The sequence below is a fragment of the Lepidochelys olivacea genome (assembly GCF_965140295.1).
Source record: "Lepidochelys olivacea isolate rLepOli2 genome assembly, chromosome: 12".
NCBI classification, from domain to species: domain Eukaryota; kingdom Metazoa; phylum Chordata; order Testudines; family Cheloniidae; genus Lepidochelys; species Lepidochelys olivacea.
This window is the reverse complement of record NC_140422.1, coordinates 878,253-895,580: the sequence shown is the minus strand read 5'-3', so window position 1 is coordinate 895,580 and position 17,328 is coordinate 878,253. Positions and strand designations below refer to the sequence as shown.

The window sequence follows — 17,328 nt, the reverse complement described above, 5'->3', positions numbered from 1 at the left end:
GACTGTTACTGGCCTGGGACAGGGGAAGAGGTGGGAGCCCTCCCTGCTATGAAGTCATTTCAGGGATGTTGTCGTTTCCTGGAACAATCTGGGACTTCTCTCCCCCTCCGCCCCCTTCCTGAATATTGTAAATGTTCTTGTTATGTGACATGGTTCTGGGAATCTCAGTACATCTTGTGGGAAATGCCTCATTTCAAGAGGGGCTTGAGACTAGGGAGCAAAACCTAGTAGAGGGGAATTGAGTACAAAGCAAGACTCACAGGACTTGCTTCCCACACCTCCCAATCCATAGGGGTTGCTGCAGCCACTCAGATGGATGCTGTCTGGTGTCCTGAGTTAAATCCTAGATTGCGGAGTGCCACAAGCACAGTTACTGCTGTTTACTGCCTGCCTGATTATCTGGGTTAAGTCTAGTGGCTGGAGCACAGGATTGGGAGTTAAGACTCCTGGGGTCTATTCCTAGCTGTCTTGATGTATGACCTTGTGCAAGACACGTTATCTGTGTCTACCTCAGTTTCCATCTCTCTTCTTAAAAAGAAGATACTTCTGTAAGGCATTTTGTGAAAATGCCTGAAAGCTGCTATAGAAATGCAAAGTATCATTCTTGCAGTAGAATCTCACTGATTTGCACCTCCCAGCAAAGGTTTTATTAGATGGCAATGTAGGCCTTTTATTCCTAAGGCTTCATTATGCAGAATATACAGAGAATGCTATCAAGAATACTGTAGTATGTGATGGTACTAGTTCAATTAGAGCCAAGCTACCATTCTCAGCCTCTCTCTGCGAGGCAGAATCTGAATTTTTGAAATGTTTTCTCGCTTCCTAGCTAATTTGCAAAATGAATTTAAAAAAACCTCCTGGGTCTCCCAGTCGTTAGTGTGAATTAGTGAAGGTTTGTGCTTTTACTCGGACCTTAATCCATCCCGTGCTCTGCTGCACACTGGGCTACCCACATTTGCCATCCTTGCCTGTCAACTGTCCTTCTCTCCAAAACTTCCCATTTCATGTTGAGGTGCTTGATGTCATTCAGAACTGTTAGTTTCCATGTTATTTGCTGTCTTCCTCTCCTTCTTCTTATGTTTTCTGGCTTCCATTCAAGGGCGGTTTTTGGTAAGCGTTCTTTTTCCATTCTCAGCACATGTCCCAGCCACTGATGTCTTCTTTTGTAGATTATTTGTGAGAGGGTAATTTTTCTGATTTCTTCATTCGTCTTCCTATCTCTGTTATTCCCAATATTCTTCTCAGACATTTGTTATGAAATGCATCCAGCTTTTGTGTATCTTTCTTGGTAAGTTGCCATGTCTCACTGCTATATGTTGTGATGGTGATAACAATTGCTTTGTACACATTCAATTTTGTCTTGAGGGAGATGTTTTTGAGTTGGCAGATGTTTTTGACAGGTTTCAGAGTAACAGCTGTGTTAGTCTGTATTCGCAAAAAGAAAAGGAGTACTTGTGGCACCTTAGAGACTAACCAATTTATTTGAGCATAAACTTTCGTGAGCTACAGCTCACTTCATCGGATGCATACTGTGGAAAGTTTAGAAGATCTTATTATATACACACAAAGCATGAAAAAATACCTCCTCCCACCCCACTCTCCTGCTGGTAATAGCTTATCTAAAGTGATCGGTCTCCTTACAATGTGTATGATAATCAAGGTGGGCCATTTCCAACACAAATCCAGGGTTTAACAAGAACGTCTGGGAGGTGGGGTAGGAAAAAACAAGGGGAAATAGGCTACCTTGCATAATGACTAAGCCACTCCCAGTCTCTATTTAAGCCTAAGTTAATTGTATCCAATTTGCAAATGAATTCCAATTCAGCAGTTTCTCGCTGGAGTCTGGATTTGAAGTTTTTTTGTTGTAAAATAGCGACTTTCATGTCTGTAATCGCGTGACCAGAGAAGTTGAAGTGTTCTCCGACTGGTTTAGGAATGTTATAATTCTTGACGTCTGATTTGTGTCCATTTATTCTTTTACTTAGAGACTGTCCAGTTTGACCAATGTACATGGCAGAGGGGCATTGATGTTTTTGAGTCGTTTTTTGAGTCTTTCAAATGCAGCATTTGCCTTCCCGATTCTTCTTCTTCTTCATCTTTTTCCTCAGAACTAGTACCACCTTGGCTGATCATCCCCAGTGCCCAGCCCCGCGCACCCACAGTTTCCAAGATACATAAAATTGTCCGCCTTCTCCAGTTTCACCTTCAGTTTTGATTTCTGTCCCTCTAGTCCCCATTAACATGACTTTACATTGCAAAGAAATGTAATCTCAAACCTATCTTCTTCATTACTACTTTTACTTGATATGTGCATTTTTGTAGTCCCTTGGCATCCTCACTGATAAGAGAGATGTTGTCAACAAAGTCTAGATCAAATAGCCTTGAATTGTTCAATTTTAGGCCACGTGTATCACTGTCGCATTGTTTTTACTATTATGCTTTTACTACTGCCCTCTAAAAATTGCATATGAAATGCTTTGCTGTCTGTGTGAAACTCTAGGTATTTGGTCTCTCTGGTGTCTGCTTCAGGGTCCTGTAGGATGTTGTGGGTTTACTCTAAGACATTGATTCCCAAATATTAACAACCTGTGGACCCCTTTCACTAAAATGTCAAATCTCGTGATCCCCCTCCTAAAAATGAATATTTCCAGGGATTTTTCTTCTTCACCTGAGTATAAATTTATAAAAAGCAGTGATCTTGGAAATATAAAATTTGTTGTTATGACATGCTTATTACACTCTTATTAATTATCATTAATGTAATAAAAATACTGTATGAAAAGTGCAACACTCTTCCAAGATCTCACTTTCGTAGCTTGTATCACTTTGAATAAGCCTGTTATAAGACAAGGCTCCTATGTTTCATCAAGGAGTATCAGTTCCTCCTACACAAGCATTCAGGTCTTGAGCAGTCCAGGCAAACAACACATGTTACAACAAGGCTTAAACTTGTTCTTCATAATAATTTTAAAAACAATACTAGCTGCCTATTTCATTTTAAAAACAGCAAAAAATATCCACCTCCCTTTCCATTTCTTATAAGGAATCTTGAAGTTTAAATCTCCTCAGTGTGATAAATATGCTTGCTTTGATCTGCTTAGCTCTTGGAAGTCCAGGGGCTCTGGGCTGCGGGCTCTGGGCTGCTGGCCCTGTGCTGCCTGGGGTTCTTAGGGACAGCTCTGTCCACCATTAGGGAATTTTTTCCCGAGAACCCCCTGTAACATTTTGCAAACCCTCAGGGGTTCATGAACCCGTTAGGGAACCATTGATCTAAGAATCGGGGGGTAGCCGTGTTAGTCTGTATCCACAAAAACAACAAGTAGTCCGGTGAAAATTAGATGCAGACAAATATACTGGCACATGAAGAGAAGGGTGTCCCCTCTCTTCATGTGCCAGTATATTTATGTCTACATCTGTAATTTTCACTCCATGCATCTGAAGAAGTGGGGTTTTTACCCACAAAAGCTTATGCTCAAATAAATCTTTTAGCCTTTAAGGTGCCACCGGACTCCTTGTTTTTACTGTTCTAAGAAGTACGTTACACTGTTTGGCCTAAGCCAATAACCCTCAATGTGGTGGGTACCCCCTTTGCCACTGAGAAGAGGAGAAAACGGGAGCACAAAAAAAACTAATAATGGAAACTTGTCTGATTTTTGTTTCGGTATTCACCTCCCATGTCTTCTGTGTGCGGACAGGTCTGTGGGGAATTTTGTAAGGGGCAGGTTGAGGGGGGGGGAAGCAAGCTATGTGGCTACTGTAGCCTTTTGTTGCCCATGGTTAGAATAGAGTGGGGGAGGGAAATTCAATACACCACAATAGATTGTCCTCTGCAATCCCTCTTCCTCTGTGGTCTCATTGCTGCCTGGAACAAAACCATTCCCCTATTAGCCACAGTGAAAATGCTGAAACAACAAAGCTTTGGTAAATGGAGAGAAGCCTTGATATTGGCTTGAGTGACTTTACCATTCATTTGTTAAGGGGACTTGAGAATGAGAACAGCGGGAGTTGCTGATGCATCGAACCACATTCAGAATCCATGCGTTTCAGTCCTAAATACACTTGGTCCTTTGTTAGAAAATATTTTAATCTGCTTCTACAAGGAGGAACCTTCAGAGGATGTTCCCTCCTTGCAGAACACAACTTATTGTCTGAGGATCTTATTTATATTACAGCAGTGTCAAGAGGCCTCAAATGACATCAGAGCCTCCTTGTTGTGCTAGGCACTCTGCATGCTCCTCAGAAGAGACAGGCTATTTTTACTGAACAGCTGCCTCTGTTGTACTGTTATTTCTCGGGTACAGTGACACCGGGACAATACTACCTCTTAACAGCCTCTAGAGCAGGGGTGGGCAAACTTTTTGGCCCGTGGGCCACATCAGGGTTACAAAACTATATGGAGAGATGGGTAGGGAAGGTTGTGCCTCCCCAAACAGCCTGGCCACCACCTCCTGACTGCCCCCCTCAGAATTCCCAACCCATCCAACCCCGCCTCTCCTTGTCCTCTGACTGCCCTGACCCCTATCCACACTCCAGCCCCCTGCTCCGTTCCCTGCCCACCCCGAACCTCTGCCCCATCCAACCTTCCTCTGCTCTCTCTGCCCCCGGGATCCTCCACCCCCTTACCATGCCAGAGCCAGCCACGTCGCCGGCGCCGCCTGGCAGGAGCAGTGAGTCAGCGTGCTGGCATCGCTTTGCGCTGAGGCTGTGGGGGAGGGGAGACAGTGGGGGAGGGGCTGGGGGCTAGCCTCCCTGGCCGGGAGCGCAGGGGCCGGGTAGGATGGTCCTGTGGGCGAGATGTGGCCTGCTGGCCGTAGTTCACCCACCTCTGCTTTAGATCTTCCTAGGAGGAGATGTGAAGAGACTGCAGACAGAATGATTCTGTAAAACAACCCTGAGAATGGGTTGGTTAGAGTTTCTTGTCAGACTGGATGCCCTCTCCTTAGGGAAGGAGCCTCCATTATTTACTAAAATGAATTCCCCTTACTGAGAGGGTTTCCTTAGGGGGGCTTAGCTCCCCAGTTAACCATGGTTGTCCTTTTAACTGGAGCTGTGATTGGCAAGTCATGGTCTTATTTGGTGGTTATGGCCTTTCTTATGCTTCATTTGATTAGGAGGCCACAAAGTCTCCTATAACATGTGGATTTGTTTTTAGGATGTTGGCTTTTCATAAGATAGAGAGTAGAGGATGATTTGTTTGGAGTTTTTTGTGGGGGAGAACAAATGGTAGGAACTAACTCCTCTAGGCTTTGTCACAGAAGCCGGTGCTAATACACAATTATGAAGGGCCACAGTAAAATGAAGAACGTATGGCTGGCTGACATATCCCCAGCCTTGTATGGGCATGTGTACCTCAATCCATGTCATGCTGATGCCCCCCCCCCCCCCCAGCTTCATCACAGGAAGTTGTGAGACTTATACAAGATGTAAATGCCCTAAATGCATCTGGAAAATCCACCAGCAGCAGCCCCAGAATTCCCGGTCCTTGAAAGTCTGAAGCTCCTTGAAAAGCCAGATCACTTTATATGATACCCCTCTGCTGATCTCAGGAGATGCCCAGCCATTTGTGTTTTGGTTTGCTGTGTCTTGTTAGGAGTATCATAAACTTTCTGTGCATCAGCTCTGATGGGACACACATTATATGTGACAGGTTTCAGAGTAACAGCCGTGTTAGTCTGTATTTGCAAAAAGAAAAGGAGTACTTGTGGCACCTTAGAGACTAACCAATTGATTTGAGCATGAGCTTTCGTGAGCTACAGCTCACTTCATCGGATGCAAGTGAGCTGTAGCTCACGAAAGCTCATGCTCAAATCAATTGGTTAGTCTCTAAGGTGCCACAAGTACTCCTTTTCTTTTTACATTATATGTGACAGATTTTAGAGTGGCTAAACTGTTGTCTTGGGCATTGTAAGCAGTTGAGCCATTTAAACACATTCTTGCTGTGAAAGTCTCCAACCTGTATTTGCACAGTGAATCAATGGGTTCTCTGCAGCTTCTCCCACCACAGCACAGAGGGGCTACAGATGTGCACTATACGCATCCTGAGTGTGGGTTTCTGGAGGAGACAGACCAGAAAGCCCAACATACAGGAAGCTGCTGATTCTAGATCTCTTGCAAAGCAAAGGAACATGTATGTGTTTTTTGGTTGGCTCTTTAGAAGGCAAGTGGAGAGTCCCAGCATGTGCATGTCTGTATCGGAAGAGCATATTCTCCCTCTAGCCCTGCTCCGTACAGCTAGATAGCAGGCATAGGATGATGAGCTGTAGTGGTAGAACTTGGATGTGGTGGGGCCTGAGGTCCCAGAGCTTTCTCACAGCTGCTGAGTGACTTATTCCAAGATCCTGGCCTGCATTTGAACCCTCTGACTCAAGACCCGAAACCAGCCCAGTCACAAAAAGAGAGCTTTGTTCTGACTTGCCGGTCAGCAAGTTGCTGATGAGCCTTGAGTGCAGCTGTTTTGGTTGGCTTGTACAGATCTCCAGTACATAAATATAACCAATCATCCTCTCCCTCTGCTGGCCCCCACAGCCAGAGTTAGAGAAGAGTGTCTCAAAGTCAGAAGACAGTCACCACCAGGAATTCCACTTTATTAGTGGAAATGTCTGGGGGGCTGTACCTGGGCCACCGTACATTGGCATGGTGCCTGTCACTCTTGCTAGCTGTCTGTTGGGGCTTACAGGTCTGAAGGAGGATCAGAGGTCTGATCTTGACCCACCTCCAACAACTCTGCCCACTGGAGTCCATGGAAGAGAGTGCCTTTTCCCACAGGTCTCGTCTCGTCTCTTCTGTGCCAAACTAGACAGGCCGCAGAGAGCTCATTTAATGAATATCTCTGAGATGGGGAACAAATCTCTTGGTACCATAGTAGCTAAGTGGGCTACCACAAGATAGGGCTAATTAACCTGCCATTAACTTGTGGTAGCCTCCAGATGTGTCCAATAAACAATTTGTGTTTTTCCCTTTGCTAGAACAAATATGCACCAGCTTTTTCTCACTGGATTTGAGCCAACATCTCTGATCATGGAGGCTCATGAGTAATGTACAAGAGACTACAAGCTTAACTCACCTGCTGAAAACCACATTAAAGGAAGGCTAGAGGAACACTGTAAAACAGACAGCCCAAGGTCTGGCTTTCCTTAAAATACGGCTGTGAAGATGTCTGGTTCTCATCGCTTAGCATCCCTGTCACTCCACGGAGGTCCATGGGTTTACTCTTGAGTTACCCGGATATAAGTGTGATCAGAATTAGGCCCCAACTCCCATTTTGTATTCCTCAGTGCCCTTGTGAGGTAGGTTAGCAGGATTTAACCCTGTCTAAAAGACTGGGGAACTGCCGATGGAGAGGTGAAATAGGTTGCCCATGATAGCCCAGGTAATGGCTGAACTGGTAGGAGAACCCAGGAGCCGTGACGCAAGTTCCCTGCTCTAAGTGCTAGTATACTCCTCCTCTTTGAAAGTGACTGTTTAAAAGAGATGAATGCCATTAAGTGTTGGTGGCAGTAGAAGTTGCCCATTTGCTGAGGGGAGACATGTGCTGCACCCTTCCAGATCCAAACAGAAGCAGTGGGTCTCTTCTCCATTGTCAGATGTGAGTGTGATGGGGCACACCAAAGCAATACTTTCTTGTACCTTTGCTGTCTTCCCAGGCTGCTGATGTGGCTGTATCATCAAAGAGAAGTGCCTGAGTGGATTGCTGCCGAGTGCTTTTGGGGCTTGCAGTAACTCTAGTGCTGGGGGGCCAAAGTAACTCCGGAAGCTTGTTCACTCCCTGGCATGCTGCTGTTGTGCCTGTGAGCCAGTTGGAGTGGCTTGTTTGTCATACCTTGTGCCAGAGTGTGAGTGAACAGGCCCAGCCTCTGGAATGTGCCTGGAGGAGTTTCAGGGGCTGTCTGCTCCTTCCTCCTCTGGAGTCTTTGCTTGGGCTGCCTGGGGTGTGCAGTGCTGTGAACCCCACCCCTTCCCTTGCCTGCGGCTAGTCTGAGTGCTCGCACCATCCCCCTCCAAACTCTTCTGATCAACTGCTTCTCTGCAAAGATGAATGTCTTAAGGGAAACGGAGGGCCAAGCAGGAGTATGGGGAACAGCTGCAGGAAGTCAGTGATCATGGTGGCCTGGACTCTGTAAAAACACCACCTGATCCTTGTGCAGTTGCGCACCACTTCCTTTGGGCAAAGCAAGAGAGCCTGCAGGCTTCCTGTGCTACTCTGCTGATGTGTGCTGGGTTAGGGGGCCTAGCAGGCTTCCTGTGGGGGTGGGGGACGGGACACTAAAGAGGAAAAACCAGTCCTTCCCCCTCTCAGAACTGGACAGCTTCCCAGTGCTGGTTCCTGCAGTGCAGCGGGCTGGTCCTGTGAGGTGCTAAGCACCCAGATCCCAGCCAAGAGAGAGGAAGTTGAAGATGCTCAGTATTGCCTGAGCCCATAGCGTGTATCTAAGGCACCCCTGGCAGTTGATGTTTTCAAGAGGAGACTGCTGGGACCTTTGCTTATCCTGCACTATTCTGAGATAGGTTTCAGAGTAACAGCCGTGTTAGTCTGTATTCGCAAAAAGAAAAGGAGGACTTGTGGCACCTTAGAGACTAACCAATTTATTAGAGCATAAGCTTTCGTGAGCTACAGCTCACTTCCTCAGATGCATATCGTGGAAAGCCTGCTGCAGTTTCCACGATATGCATCTGAGGAAGTGAGCTGTAGCTCACGAAAGCTTATGCTCTAATAAATTGGTTAGTCTCTAAGGTGCCACAAGTCCTCCTTTTCTTTTTATTCTGAGATAGTAATCGTAATCCAAGAGCTTGGGTGACACCTGTGTAGCCAGCATCTACTGGGCACAGACTGCAAGATACAGGAGTTTGGGTGGCAGCAACCAGGATCTCTGGAGGATCCTGGTTGGGAGCCACTTACTATCTGCTTGTGTTAGTGGCTGTGTAAAGTGCTGCTCACTTTCTCTGGGTACAGAAGCCTCCCAGCCCAGGTGCACAGAATCACATGACAGGGCTCAAGCAAGCACACTAAAAATAGCTGTGTGGATGTTGTGGCACCAGTGGCATCTTGGGCTAGTTACCCAAGCATGAACCTACCCGCCCAGCTGAGTCTGAGCTCTAGTACATATGGCCAGCTATAGTGCGAGGCTGTCTGCTTGAGCTGAACAGCTTGCTCGCAGCTGCAGTGTCTAAGTATCCTGTGTGACTTGGCAATGCAGACAGTCCAGTGTGATGTGCTTCTGAGGAAGTAGCATATGGGGCTACTCTGAGCATAGTGCGGTGACTTGTAGGGGATCTGAAGGGAGCTGCGATAAAAGGCAGGGATTTCCACGTTCATTAATGAATCCAAAAGCAACTCCAAAGCCTGTTGCAGCTTGCTTAAAAACTCTCTTGTCTCACATAGCAGCTGACCCTTTAAATGCTTGCAGAGATGCCAAAGCTCACCGGTGTGCTGGCAAGAGAGCTTGCAGTGACCCGTCGCCAGGCCAACTGCTAGATGCTGCCTTGGTTCCTTCCAATCGAGCTGAGGCATGCATTGCTGAGTGAGTTGTGTTGTCCCACCCCCCAACACACTCTTGCGTCCTGTGTGCAGAGGAGACGTTTCTTCAGAAGACCAGGGTTGTGAGCACTGAGCTCAGTATGTAACTTGGTGGCACGGTACAGAGGCTGATGTGGAGCTCTGAACTGGAGGAGACTGAGTGTCCCCTTCTTTCTGCACTTACCTACTCCCAAGGTGTCTCCTGGGTCACCTCGTGTGTCTGGGTGCAGAAGGGGAGCTGGGCCGGGGCTGGCATAGCAGGGTGGTGTCCGGTGAGGACTCCGGGATGTTGGTAGAGCTGTGAGGTCTCCACAATCTGGGGTGCAATAGCAGAGCTATGTGCTGGGAGCTCTCCCTGCCCCAGAGCTCTGAGGCTGTTACTTCGTCAAAGGCAGCTGCAGCTCCCATTTTCTGCAGAACTAAAATACACCAAATATCCAAGCAGACAAATGCACTGGCCACACTGAATTGGGACAGGGCAGTGACTCCAGTGGAATCTCTTCTGGCTTGTGGACAGTCCAGATGATGAACCAATGTCCAGGTTGGATAGCTGTTTGTTGTCACCTGCTGTGTTTTGCAGGCTTGTGCTCTTCAATCTGACCCCTGTTTCTGGCTACAGTCTCACTGATTCCTGTACACTGTGAATAAAGGAGCTAATAATTGAATTTCCAGTTTGCCTTTATGTGTGCAAGAGCCATGATCAGGGTCAGGGAGGGCTTAGTTTGTGCTAGAAGCTTAGGAGGAGAATTTCAGAGACCGATGTAGATGCCTAACTCCCATGGATGGTCAGTGGGAATTAGGCACCTCGTGACCACTTGTGCCTTTGAAATTCTCCCCACTTTCCATCAGGGTGGGGTGGGAATCTGTCCAGTTGTGAATGGACAGAAACATCAGCCACATCCCCCGTCTCTTGCGTATGGGATGTGTGTACTGGGCTAACTGTCACTGCCAACTGGACATTGTTACAGCTTGATGCCAAGACACTTGGCCTCGTGAGGTGTTGCTGATCTGTCTTTGGCTAGTGGCTCCTCGTGCTGTAGCTGCCCTTCTCACTCCAGTGGTCCTCTGCTGGAGTCGCGTGGACTCGGTAATGAGGTCACTTCTGCTTTATGGGAGGCTGTGCTGTCTGGAGCGCGCTGCCCGTCGGTGTTGAGATTTCAGAGTGTTTTAGTTCCTGGTTTATTCTTGTGGCTCTTGGTATCGAAGATGTTTCCATGTCTCCTCCTGCACCATAAATAGCACTAAAGACCTACAGTGAATTCCACCCTTGGCGTTAGCGATGTCTGGGTGTTTCTCTGTTCGTTGTGTGTGTTACTTGCCACCCCCCAAGCGAGACTGCTTTCAAATCTCTGCCCTTCAAATTCAGGACCTGTTAGTGTCAGCAAAGACCATGGAAAAAAGAACAGGACGACGTGTGGCACCTTGGAGACTAACCCATTTATTTGAGCATGAGCTTTCGTGAGCTACAGCTCACTTCATCATCGGATGCATGCCATGGAAACTGCAGCAGACTTTAAATATACACAGAGAATATGAAACAATACCTCCTCCCACCCCACTGTCCTGCTGGTAATAGCTTATCTAAAGTGATCATCAAGTTGGGCCATTTCCAGCACAAATCCAGGTTTTCTCACCCTCCACCCCCCCCACACAAATTCACTCTCCTGCTGGTGATAGCCCATCCAAAGTGACAACTCTCTACACAATGTGCATGATAATCAAGTTGGGCCATTTCCTGCACAAATCCAGGTTCTCTCACCCCCTCACCCCCCTCCCAAAAACCACACACACAAACTCACTCTCCTGCTGGTAATAGCTCATCCAAAGTGACCACTCTCCCAACAATGTGCCTGATAATCAAGGTGGGCCATTTCCAGCACAAATCCAGGCTTTCTCACCCCCCCTTTTTTTTTTTCCAGAGAGAGAGAGAGAGAGAGACACACACACACAAACTCGCTCTCCTGCTGGCAATAGCTCATCCAAACTGACCATGGGTCATTCCTGATACAGCACAACCTCTTGGGTATGCCTCTGCCACTGGGGAGAGAACAAAGGCCCTTCCTTAAAGGCTGGAGGAGGGGCTGTCTGTGATTCATGCGGGAGTCTCTCTGTGGGAAGTGATGGAGCTGCATTTCCTCAGAAGTATGCTGCAGAGGAGCTAGCCCAACCTCTCAAACCATTCATCAAAGGGCCTGCACATCCCTTAACCAAGGATGGGAAAGCGGCACGAACACCAAATACACACAGGTGATCTGGATGCAGAGCCCTTAAATAAATGATGGCTGGTGGGGAGGGGAGACCAAGTCAGTGCAGATCAGGACTGGCTTTTGGCCACTCTTTAATATTAAAGTTGGCACTTGTGTGGGATCAGGTCAGGCTGAGCATTCTGTCCTGCTCTGTAGCTCTTGCTGGTTGCCGGAGGCACTGTCCCCACTAGGAAAAACTGAGTTCCCTTCCCACTCCATTTTTCATTTGACTGCTGTCCAGTGGCATAATCCCCTCATTCCTTCGATGAGCATCAGTTCAGCCATGTGTGGCTCATCCTCCCATCCATATTGCTGTGCTATCTGGGCCCGGTTTATGATTTTTCTGCCTGTAATCTCTCTGCCTCTAAGCTATTGTCCTTTGGTCCCTGTTAGGAATTTGCCATGAGTTACAGCTTTTGTCTGTCTCATTGGGAATAGTTACTGTTCACCACTTTCTTTGTACATCAGTTTTTTTGTTTAAATTGTACACTTCCTTATGGGTGATTTTTTAAAATATTTTCATGCACATTGATATTTGCTAACCTGCACACCCAAAAAAAGAGGGGTACGGGTTACCAATAGTACAGTACAATGGTATCCTAAGCCCAGTGAAATAAGCTTGGCAGGGGGAATCTCTAATCCCTGCTCAGCTCCAGCTGCTTCTGCTTGTGATTCGTGGCCCTTTGGTTTGGGCTCAGGTAGCACAGAGAAGACGGCCTAAGAGGAAGCCATGATTGCTGTAGAGGGCAAGATAGGAACAGCAGGGCAGGGCTGTATCTGGAGCCAAAGGTGGCACGCAAGCCAATTTTTACTGGCACGCTGCTGCCAGCTGGGGTCCTGGCTGCTGGCCCCGCTCAGCCTGCTGCCGGCCTGAGTGAGTGGAACCCCAGGCCAGCAGCAGCTGATTGGGGCCGGCAGCCAGGACCCCGGCTGGCAGGGGCCGGCAGATGGAACCTTAGACTGGCAGCGGGCTGAGCTGCTCAGCCCGCTGCCAGTCTGGGGTTCCGGCTGCCAGCCGGGGTCCCGGCCATCGGCTCCGCTCAGCCTGCTGCTGGCCTGGGGTTCCAGCCGCCTGGCCCTGATCAGCTCTCCTGCCAGCTTGGGGTACCGGCAGACAGCCCAGGGCTCTGCTCCTGGCCTGGGCCCAGCGCTCTGCAGCCCTTATCAAAAATTACACTACAATTAGCTTAAAAACTTACTGTTATACACAGTTTTTTAAAGTAATTGTTTCATCAAACCTATATTTATTAAAATACATTTTTTAACAAAGTAGTTGTACATATGTGTCTGTACTTAATTTTGTGTTTTCAATGATTTACCTTCTAAAAAAATCTCACGTCTTGCACCCCCAGAAAGGGCGTCTTGCACCCCACATTAAGAACCACTGTACTAAGCTGATAAGATCTGCATTTTAATTTAATGTTAAATGAAGCTTCTTAAACATTTTTAAAACCTTTTGTTTACTTTGCATACAACAATAGTTTAGTTACATACAGTAATATAGAGAGAGACTTTCTAAAACGTTAACATGCATTACTGGCACGCAGAACCTTAAATTAGAGTGAATAAATGAAGACTCGGCACCCCCCTTCTGAAAGACTCGGCACACCATGTCTGTAATAAGCCATCAGACCCAAGCAAGGCTCCTTGCTATCAGGTACTGTTTTGTGGTGAGATCTCTGCACTCTGGAATAGCAGCATCTGTGACTGTTTATTTGTGGCATAGGCTGGTGCTCTGGGTAGAGGTATTGCAGTGCACTGAGTTTTGGGGGAGAGACTGCAAGGGGCTTCCATTACAGAGAAGGGCAAAGCAATCCGGGTGACTGGTTTAGCTCAGGGGCAGGCAAACTTTTTGGCCTGAGGGCTGCACTGGGTTTCTGAAACTGTATGGAGGGCTGGTTAGGGGAGGCTCCCCAAACAGCCAGGCATGCAGCCCCTCCCCTGCTTCTTGCCCCATCCACCCCTCGCCCCTAACCGCCCCATGACAGCTCTCCTCGAGACTCCTGCCCCATCCATCTCCCCTCCTTCCTGACTGCCCCCTGGGATCCCTGTCCCCATTCAACCCCCATTCCCTGCCCTCTGACCCCTGTCCATGCCCCTGCCCACCCCCTGAACTCCCCTGCCCCCTTACCGCACTTCCTGGAGCACCGGTGGCTGGCAGCACGGCTGCACCAGGTCATGTAGCCACGCTGCACAACACAGAGCACCGGGTCAGGCCAGGCTCTGCAGCCTTGCCGCCCAGAGCATTGCACCTCATGGCTGCGGGGGAGAGGGGCTAGCCTCCTGGGCCAGGAGCTCAGGGGCTGGGTAGGATGGTCCTGCGGGCCATAGTTTGCCCACCTCTGACCTAGCTGCTGCGAGTGTTGCTTGAACAATAACAGTAACTGTACCCTACAAGTAAGTGTTGCGTTGGCTGTGTAGCCAGCCGGCTGCTGCTGCTTTACCAAGGGAGCATCTCCCTGCCTTCAGACTGGCGGATCTGTCGTAGGCAGGACCCTGAACAGCTTCTCTGTGCTTGTCTGGGAGAGGGAGAAGTGCTTCAAGGCTTCAGTTGCAGTACTGTGTCTCTTGAAAACGAGGCTTACCTAAGCCACCTCCAGCAGCCTTACCCATGCTGAGAGAGTCAGCAGGAAATCAGCTGGCAGTCCTGCTCCAAAGCCAGAGTGTGAATCTGTCTGGTTTGACTCCATTGGGCTGCAGAGGTGCAACCACAGCACAAATGGTGGAGTGTAGTGGGGAGACTGGGGATTGGCAACCCAGGAGAACAGCCATATGAATGGGGCACCAGCAAGGTGACACATCTGTGCGGAGTATGCATGTCCCTCTATCCTGCCCCTCCATCAGGTGCTATTGTATTGCATTTCTGTTGCCCGGCCTGTGTGGAACTTGTGCTTTCCCTGCATCTGCCAGAAGCAGGCTTGTGTCTATGCTACTGTGGAAGCGCTGGCTGTAGATTGGCACCTCACTGTTATGTCCAACATCATGTTCCTCGCTGACGGCCAGGGGACAGGATTTCCTACAAAACACCTGTGCTGCTCTTTGGGTGGCCAAGAGGCTCTATCTCCCATATATGTAAAATCTACCTCTTTTCTGAAAGTGAGGCGGAAGGAGCTGGAGCCAGACCTGGCATGCAGGCTGGCTCTGTGCATGCTTCCTCCACTTAAGGGCATAAGATTTAGCACTGCGCCCCCAATCCTGACCTGCAGCACTCCTTGCTTCTCCAGTCCTGGGTCCAGCCTGCACCTCTGCCAGTGCACAGCACTCCCTGCTCGTCCAGCGCTGGGGTCCTTGCAAGGGCCTGCCAGTGCACCTCAACCCTGACATGCTCCACTGCCTGCTACCCCAGTGCTGGGGCTCTGAACTGGCTAAAACATCATTGCAGCTGCATGATGTGGATGCACTTCTTGTTTGAACCCTGTTCCCTAGAGATGAAAAGGCACTGTAGAAGAGCATGGTGCTACTTCAACCCCTGTGACATCCCCCGTGTGGTGGGGGTGGAGGGGGCTTTCCTGGCTTGTGCTCACTCTTGCAAGGCTACTTTTACAACAGTCTGGACTGTGCAGCCAGTGTATCACTATGTAATGCGCGTGGTGTACACACTTAGCTTCCCTGGGTACTTCCTTTGCCCTGGCAGCTGTAATGGGAAACCAGCTGAAATGGTGTCCACCTTCGGGGAGGAGCCCTCTGCTGCTTGTTGTGCAGCTGTGTAGCATTGTTGTGCTGTATTCCTCCCCGGGTGGGGTAGATGAAGACGCTGATGTACGCTGGTTGGTACAGCGCTCTGGGGTGAAAGGTGCCATGGAAGCTGTCCCTCTCCCTGCTGGAAACGTAATGGGGGGGAAATGCAATCTGAAAGCAACTGGCTGCTGGCCAATACTTTAGCCAAACTGCCTCAAAGTGATCCCAGTTCTGTAGTGTTCTTGAACCCCCTGAGAGGGTAGAACTAAGCAAGAGATTTTGTTTTGCTATGTAGGAGGAGGATGTCCCACTGCGAGGGATGGATAGAAGGATGTGTACTTGGCATGGGATTGGGGGAAGACAAGACTGGAAACGAACACTGCAGTTTCTTCCTGCCTAAAGCTTTTTTTAAGGTACCTTTCTGGGGAGACCTGCAGTGTCTGTCAGTTTGGACTCAGACACCCCAATGATCCCTAGAGACCATCCAGATTAAACCCAGCACGGTTTACATTCTGCTCTGTGAAATCTGGCTCTTTGTGATGCCCCTTGTCATAGGGTGGTGGCCCCGTCAGGGCAGATGGTCTCCTCACAGGTTGACTGGGTCCCAGGTGTGGAAGACAGGTTATGTGACCCAGTCAGGCCTTCAGGTAAGTAAGAGGGAGGCCTGAGCAGAGCGGGTTTGCCCGCTGACCTCTTGGATTGGCTGCGGCTCGTGGCAGCACCCCAGGTAGGAGAGGCCTCAGAGTGGCTGCTTGAGTTACTGCAGGACTTTGAGAGGGGGTTGAATTGTTTTGAGCTATGTTAGACTAGATCCCAAGAAGGGCTGTTGGATTTGTGTAGATCTCTTGTGAGCTGGTGGGAGACTGAGGTAGGACTCCACAGAGCCACCCCAGACCACAAGGAGGTGCTCAGGGGAGGCAGTCACCAACCTATGCCCTGCATCCTGAAGGGTCCCAAGGGCAATGCGTGCTTACAACATGCAGAAACTAGTTCATCCACCATTGCAGTGGGACTGCCTCTGTAAGGCAGCAGGGTGGCTCTTTGCACCATTGCAGCTCAGACTTTTCCATGCTTTCTGTCTCCCCTGCACCATGGCTGTCAGTATACCATTAGGACAATACTGATGTGGGGAGAGCTTTCAGGGCTTTTCTCAATAGCCACGAATGGCGTCAGTCTGTGTAGGATCTGTATTGCATTGGGTGGCAGCTCACAGGCCGGGAGGGACCAAGGCACAACAATTACAGAGAGACTTGTAAATAACTTGGCCGCAGAGAGCGCCTTTTGGGGGGGTCTGTGGCACTAAAGCTCTGCTTTGTGCTTCCCCTGTTTTTGTGAATGCCAGCGTGGCTGGTTGGCTAGCTCTGAGTCTTCACTGCTGTTTCTGCCCAGGGTTGGATTTTTAAAGGAGCACAAAACTGCCAGAGCCTCAAATTTGAATCTACTCTAAAAGTGCCCCAACTTTCCTCCTGATCCTGAAACACCCACACAACCCCACTTCCTCCCCCACCTGAAATGCACACATGGCATGCCTTCCCTCTGCTCTGTCTGTGGAAGTTCCCCCCGCCTAGTGTGCCTGGCTGAGCCAGTTTGATTGTGGGCCCGGTCACCTTGCTGTGTCTCCTTGAGCGTTCCAGGCAGTTAGCTGCTTCTCTCAAATGGTTGCACGTTTTAAATGCTCAGGCCTGGAGGGATGCAGGACTCATGGGCGCAGGCTGTAAGTTACAGTGGTGATCTGAGTCTGTAAAAAACACAACTGCTCAAGGCTGCTAAGAGGGGGAAGGACTGCAGGGGAGGTGCATCTGATTTTGGGCCTGACAGATGTGGCTGCACCCCTCTGGTTTACTGTCAGCCTCTCTCTCTCTCTCTCTCTGGAACTGTTCCGCAAATCCT

At 48.9% G+C, this 17,328-nt stretch overlaps 1 protein-coding gene across 2 annotated transcripts in view; it reads left to right on the top strand.

Annotated features, from left to right (window-relative positions):
* Positions 1-17,328, top strand: part of ZNRF1 (zinc and ring finger 1) — a 105,533-nt gene that overhangs the window by 1,805 nt on the left and 86,400 nt on the right. The gene's annotated exons all lie outside the window — the stretch shown is intronic.